Genomic DNA, 7,952 nt, shown 5'->3' with positions numbered 1-7,952 from the left:
TTGGTGTAACTTTCTGTGGGCTTTGACGGGCTTGTTTTTTCCTTGCTTGCTCAACTGCCGGAGCGTTTTTATTTTAGTGTGGTGACATCCACGGTGGCATGGTTTGGTGTTACCCAGAGTCACATTCGTTCTTGTGTGTGTTACAGACGTTTTCTATGACGTTCCATGGTGATTCGCATGGAAGTGAGGCCACCAGCGCTCATCCTCCTATGGAAAAAGGGGAAGCGTCTCGAATCTTAGACCGTACGTTTGGACATCAAGAGTGTTGCATCTTTTTGTGTACTTCGATGAGCTTGTTTTTTGCTTGGCCTTCTTTACTCTTAGTCTGTGGGATGTTAGCATTTTTTGATTTTAGTGTTGTTGTGTGATGCACATGGGCATGGTTTGGCGTTACTCAGAGTCACGTTTCATGGTTATTTGTGTTTCAAATGATTCCGGTCGCCAGTTCAATCAGAGAGGCATGGACATGAACTCAAGGGAAGCATGTTAACGCATTGGTCAGAGTCTCGTTACCACGGGTGTATGCTTTTGGTATTTCCAAATGATTCCGTTCACTCGTTCTGTTGGAGTGGAATGGACGTGACCAAAATGTTCTGTTGGTACATGTAGATGAGTAGGCTAGGGTCATGGATGTCGCGTGTTAGCAGAAGGAGCACGGTTGTGCTTCCACCAGAGGCACTTCGTTCCCCCGTGGGGAGCACGTTTTGCCGAACCGTGCGTAGTTCTGGTTCAAATGATTCCGCTTACTCGTTCACTTGGATATGCACGGGCGTCAAGTCTATTGAGTCACGTTTTTCCATTAGGCTGAGTCACGTTCGGCACGCAGTCGCGTCGATGTAGAAGTCACGTTTTTCAAGCAAATAACGCACGTCACGGTGCCAAAACATGAAGGTGAAAGCATGGTCGATTCGAGAGACACGAATATGAAAAACACGAACCTGAAGTCCATATAGTGTCATGATTTGTACTCTTAAACTCGTGGACTTTCTGTTTCGAATGCTTCTGTCGACTCGTTTAGACGGAGAGGCACGGCCGGTCAGGTTCAACAGTGAACACCCACTGTTCACTGTTTCGACAGAAACACGGGTGAGTGTGACTCTGTATATTCTGTGAGGCACAGTGAGTGGAGAGGCATAGGCATGGTGTGGTATTATGTAGAGTCACGCTCGTCTGTGTTTGGTTTCAGAATAATTCCGTCGACTCGATCAAATGGAGAGGCACATGCGTTAATCGTAGAAAGACACAGTTTGGTTCAAAGTCATGGTGAACACCCACTATTTACTTTGTGAGGCACGGAATGGCCTATTCGAGAGACGCTGGTGTTGTATATTCTTCGCACGGTCATGGGTCCGAGGAAGGCATGTCATGGTATCCTGTATTTGTGTTCGAAATGATTCCATTGACTCGTTCAAAAGAAGAGGCACGTACATGAATGCCATGAGGGCATGGTTGGGTCTATTGGAGCATCACGTTTCGTACGTTTATTATGGAAAGAAAGCAGAATGAGTTTAGATGTTAACGCTAAATGTTTACTTTGCGAGTGGCCGGTTCGACAGTCGAGGTGTTTAAAAGCGTAAGCTCCTTGTTTTTAAAAGCCACGGCTTTGTGCTGAGTTGCGTGGCGGTTCTTTTATTAGAAGCATGTGCGTGAAGAGAATACATCCACGGTTCTGTACCAGGCAGCGACATGACTTGTGCACTGACGATGGCGTTTATGTTCGTGGCAGTGTTAAGGGTCACAGGCACGAGCGTGGGCACTAAAAGGCATGCTGCCGTATAATATAGAGTCACGCTCCTGTGTGTTTGTGTTCCGAATAATTCCATCGACTCGATCAGACGGAGAGGCATGGGCGTTCAGCTCACGAAGGCACTGTCAGGGTTCGTTCCTTGCTTGTTAGGCGCACAGACGCGTGGCTGTAGAAGGCACGGTTTTCAAGCAAAGAACACACATCACGATGCCACGTTTTTCAAGCAAAACACGGACCTGAAGTCCGTATAGCCACGGTTCTGTACTAAGTAGCTTAATGACTTGTACTCATAAACACATGGACTTCCGTGCCTCTTGGCAATATTTCGGGTCACATGCACTGGCGTGCGTCCCACATGCACTGGCGCCGCTCCGGAAACCCAATGTTCCGACGGGCGTCTCCTCCAGTGGCGCCGCTCTAGCTCGTCGTCCAAGGTGATCCTCCGGCTATTTAACGCGGATAGACGGAGTCTCGAAACCCTAGCCACATCCTACTCCTCCCTTTGTTTGCTGCCAGGTCTTCCATTTCTCTTGCTCCTCTCTATCCTTTGACCATCTCCGCCATGGCTGGGCAGAAGAAGACTTCTCCGGACTGCCATGCCCTGTCACGGGAGGAGATCCCGGCCGGCGAGGGTTCCTCCTCTGTAAGTTCACCCTGTTTCAGGTTTTCTTTCATTTGTTTTTTCTTTGTTTGTCCTACTTGATTTAGTTTGTGAAACATGAATTATTGTGGTTAGCTAATTCCTAATTTGATTTGGGTGTGTCTTGCTGACACTGATTTACAGTCAATAGGAGCTAGGGTTAGGCTGCGTCATGGTCTTCAACAGAAGTCCCCTTCTGTAGAATTGGGGAGCAGTTGTGGATCGAGAAAGAAGAAGGGAATTGTGAGCGGGGCGGCGACGACAAGTGCTAAGAGGTCCCGTGGCGATGGGGAGGCCTTGCGGGCTGGCTTTGCTTCAAGCAAGCTAACTCGTCTTGGAGGCGAACAAACTGTTAGCTCCCTGTTAACTACTCTCAATAACCTGCTCCATCAGATGAATGCCTTGGTTTCAATTCCAAAGGTTGAAAACACTTACGAGCAGCTGATGGAGATCTTCTACGGGTGGCAGAAGCTCTTCGAGAAAACAAGATCAGATTTGGAGAAGGCGAACGCCACTATCGTAGAAATTATGGTTGAGAAGGAAAATCTCCTTAAGGAACACGTACGGTTGTTGGAGGAATTGGGGGCAGCTGTTAAGCAACGTTGCAAGTATATGAAGGAGCTGATTGATGAACTGCGCGGGGAGTAAACCAACAAGAAGTTCGGTGGGGAATAAGTATACAACAACGTGCCTGGCTGTTGTGTGCATCTGATGTTGTTAAGCAGTGGGCTGGAGTTTCTTATTTTGTCTTGTGAAATTTCGTTATCAGTGTACTTTGTTAAGAAGATATATTTTGGTTTCCAATATCTTTGTAATTAGGCATTGTTACTTATGAAGAACGGGACCTGAAGTCGCTGCCCCCACGGTCCTGGACCAAGTATGGCATGTACGTTCGTGGCTTTTCTGTGTTGCGGTGTTTCGAGTCACAGGCACGGGCTTGCAAAGTCATGGTGTGGTTTTATATAGAGTCACGTTGGCTAACTGTTTACTTTGTGAGGCACGGGATGGCAGATTCGAGAGTTGCGTGTTTTTAAAATCCACGGTTGTGTACTGACTTGCGTCGCGCTTCATTTATTAGAGGCACAAGTGAATACAGTCACGGTTCTGTATCAGGTAGCAATGTGACTTGTGCATTGACGATGGCGTGGACGCCATGTTCATATTTACACCGACAGAGGCACTGTCAGGTTCGTTCTGTAACTGGGGCGACCTAGCGGAATTGGTTCAGATGTGAACACCAACTGTTTACTCTGTGAGGCACTGAATGGCCTATTCGATATCGAAATGATTCTGTTGACTCGCAGAGCACGGACCTGAATGCCATGGGCGCATGGTTCGAAGAGTCACGTTCGTATGTTTATTGTGGAAACAAAGCATAATGGATTTAGATCTTAATGCTAACTATTTACTTTGTGTGGGACGAGATGGCCGATTCGAGAGTCGTGGTGTTTAAAAGCGTAAGTTCCTTGTTTTTAAAAGCCACGGTTCTATACTGAGTTACGCCGCGCTTCATTTATTAGAGGCACGGACGTCAAGTGAATACAGCCACAGTTCTGTACCAGGAAGCAATATGACTTATGCACTGACGATGGCGTGGACGTTCGTGGTAGTGTTAAGGGTCACAGGCACGGGCGTGAAGCGCTAAATGGCATGGCTGCTGTATAATATAGAGTCATGCTCCCTGGTGTTTGTGTTCCGAATGATTCCGTCGACTCGATCAGACGGAGAGGCACAGACGTTCAGCCCACTAAGGCACCGTCAGGGTTCATCCCTTGGTTGTTAGGCGCACAGACGCATGGATGTAGAAGGTACGTTTTTCAAGCAAAGAACACACATCACGATGCCACGTTTTTCAAGCAAAGCACGGACCTGAAGTTCGTATTGCCACGTTTCTGTACTAGGTAGCGTCATGACTTGTACTCATAAACGCGTGGACTTTCGCGCCTCTCTGTAATATTTCGGGTCACAGGCACTGTCGTGCGGCCCACAAAGGCATGGTGTTGTTTTATACAGAGTCACACTCACCCGTGTTTGTGTTTTGAATGCTTCTGTTGACTTGTTCAGACGGAGAGGCACGACCGGTCAGCTTCAACAGTGAACACCCACTGTTCACTGTTTCGACAGAAACACGGGCGAGTGTGACTCAGTATACTCTGTGAAGCATAGTGGGGGAGAGGCATAGGCATGGTGTGGTATTATGTAGAGTCATGCTCGTCTGTGTTTGGTTTCAAAATAATTCTGTTGACTCAATCAGATGGAGAGGCACGGGCGTTAATCGCAGAAAGGCACAGTTTGGTTCGAAGTCATGTTGAACACCCACTGTTTACTATGTGAGGCACGGAATGGCCTATTCGAGAGACGCTGGTGTTGTATATTCTTCGCACGGTCATGGGTCCAAGGAAGGCACGACATGGTATCCTGTATTTGTGTTCGAAATGATTCTGTTGACTCGTTCAGAAGAAGAGGCACGGACATGAATGCCATGAGGGCATGGTTGGGTCTGTCGGAGCATCACATTTCGTACATTTAATATAGAAACAAAGCGGAATGAGTTTAGATGTTGACGCTAAAAGTCTACATTGCGAGTGGCAGGTTCGACAGTCGAGGTGTTTAAAAGCGTAAGCTCCTTGTTTTTAAAAGCCACGACTTTGTGCTGAGTTGCGTGGCGCTTTTTTTATTAGAAGCACGGGCGTGAAGTGAATACAACCACGGTTCTGTACCAGGCAGTGACATGACTTATGCACTAACGATGGCGTGGATGTTCGTGGCAGTGTTAAGGGTCACAGGCACGGGCGTGAGGTGCTAAAGGGCATGCTGCCGTATAATATAGAGTCACGCTCCTGTGTGTTTGTGTTCCGAATAATTCCGTCGACTCGATCAGACGGAGAGGCGCGGGCGTTCAGCCCACAAAGGCACTGTCAGGGTTCGTTCCTTGCTTGTTAGGCGCACAGACGCGTGGATTTAGAAGGCATGTTTTTCAAGCAAAGAACGCACATCACGATGCCACGGTTTTGAAGCAAAACACAGACCTGAAGTCCGTATAGACACTGTTCTGTACTAAGTAGCGTCATGACTTGTACTCGTAAATGCGTGGACTTTCGTGCCTGTTGGAAATATTTCGGGTCATAGGCACTGGCGTGCGTGCCACAAAGGCATGGTGCTGTTTTATACAGAGGCACACTCGCCCGTGTTTCTGTTTCGAATGCTTCTGTCAACTCGTTCAGACAGAGAGGCACGGCCAGTCAGCCGACAGAGGCATAGGGTTGCATTACGCACAGTCAGAGTCACATTACCATGGGTTTATGCTTTTGGTATTTCGAAATGATTGCACTCACTCATTCTGTTGGAGAGGAATGGACGTGAGTCCGGCGGAGGCAAGTCTTCTTATTAGCCAGAGTCACGTTCGTTTCTTTAGTTGGGGTTACCCAGCAGAGCGTCACGTTATGTACGTTTAATATGGAAACAAAGCGGAATGAGTTTAGATGTTGACGCTAAAAGTTTACATTGCGAGTGGCCGATTCAAGATTTGAGTTGTTTAAAAGCGTAAGTTCCTTGTTTTTAAAAGCCACGGTTCTATACTGAGTTGCGTCGCGCTTCCTTTATTAGAAGCACGGGGGTGAAGTGAATACAGCCGCGGTTCTGTACCAGGCAGCGACATGATTTGTGTACTGACAATGCCGTGGACGTTTGTACTGTTAAGGGTCACATGCACGGGCGTGAAGCGCTAAGAGGCATCGTGCCGTATAATATAGAGTCACGCTCCGTAGTGTTTATTTTCCGAGTGCTTCCGTCGACTCGATCAGAAGGAGAGGCACGACTAGTCAGCCCACAGAGGCATAGCTTTGCATTATGCACAGTCACGTTCATTTTTTTAACCCAGCAGAATGGGTTGAGACGCCAACACTTACTGTTGAATCTGCAAGGCACCGAATGGCCTATGTGAGAGACGCTGTTTTGAAAAGCTTGTTCCCTTGTTTTCAAAAGCACAATCATGCTTCTTTTTTGATGTTTCATATATTACTCGATAGAGGCATGGACTCGATTAGATGGGAGAGGCACGAGCATGCTGTGGTATTATATAGAGTCACGCTCGTCTGTGTTTGTGTTCTGAATAATTCCGTTGAATCGATTAGATGGGAACCCAGCGGAAAGGCACCGTTTGGTCTTACCCACAGTCACGTTCATTTCTTTAATTGCAGAAACCCAGTGGAAAGGGTTCGGATGTGAACACTCACTGTTTACTCGGTGAGGCACGAAATGGCTTGGTCGAGAGAAGCTGTTGTGGTGTATCCTTTGCACGGTGGCAGGTCCCAGGAAGAGATGGCGTGGTATTGTGAAGAGTCATGTTATGTTGTTTTCGTGTTCCAAATGATTCCATTGAAGCGTTCGCAACAGCAGGCACATCCGTGCAACACGAAGATGCATGGTTATGATTTACCAAGAGTCACATTCGTGCATTTATCGCGGAAACCCAACGGTTCAGCAGCCGTCTCTTCGTACCTCGGGAGTGAACGCCATGTGGCGCCGCTCCAGAAACCTAATGGTCCGACGGGCATCTCCTCCGTTGACGCTGCTCTGGCTCGTCGCCCGAGGCTAGGCTCCGGCTATTTAAGGCGGACGGACGGAGTCGCGAAACCCTAGACACATTCTACTCCTCCCTTCATTCGCCGCCAGGACTTCCATTCCTCTTGCTCATCACTATTCACTGACCATCTCCGCCATGGCTGGGCAGAAGGAGACTACTCCGGACAGCCGTGCCCTATCGCGGGAGGACATCCCGGCTCACGAGGGTTCCTCGTCTGTAAGTTCACCCTGTTTCTGCTTCTCCTTCATTCGTTTTTTCTTTCTTTCGACTGCTTTGATTTAGTTTGTGAAACATGAATTATTGTGGTCAGATGACTCCTAATTTGATGCGGGTGTGTCTTGCTGATACTGATTTACAGTCAGTTGGAGGTAGGGTTAGTCTGCATCATGGTCTTGAACAGAAGTCCCCTGCTGTAGAACAGGGGAGCAGTTGTGGCTCGAAAGAGATGGGAATGGTGACCGGGGCGGCGACGGGAATGGTGCGTGTTGTTTCAGTTGCAGAGGCTAACAAAACGTGCGACGAGCTAGTGGAGATCGTCCACGGGTGGCAGGAGCTCTTCCAGGAAGCAAGGGAAGATTTGAAGAGGTGAATGCCAGGATCGTAGAAATTACGGTTGAGAAATCCAAAAGGACAGATGACCGTCTCATCCGTCAGCGAAGTGAACGCCGTGTGTCACTGTTCCGGCTCCTCGCCCGAGGTCAAGGAACAGTTATTTAAGCCGAGCGGCGTCCGCCACCACTAGACATCATCCTACTTCTCCCTCTTTCGCCGGCAAGCCTAGAAAATCATCCATCTTCCACTTTTCGTTTGTGACGTTCCCCGCCATGGTTCGGCACAAGATAACTACTTACGTGATGCTTACTCCCGAGCGCCGCTTTCAGTTGTAGGAGGACATCCGTTCGAGGCGCGCCGCTTGGGTCACAGCGGGCATGTCTCTGGACTCACCGGGGCCGGAGGAGATTGGGGAGGTGGAGGAAGTG

This window comes from Triticum dicoccoides, chromosome 4B, assembly GCF_002162155.2.
Source record: "Triticum dicoccoides isolate Atlit2015 ecotype Zavitan chromosome 4B, WEW_v2.0, whole genome shotgun sequence".
NCBI classification, from domain to species: domain Eukaryota; kingdom Viridiplantae; phylum Streptophyta; class Magnoliopsida; order Poales; family Poaceae; genus Triticum; species Triticum dicoccoides.
The sequence above is the reverse complement of the archived record's forward strand: the minus strand, read 5'-3'. Positions refer to the sequence as shown.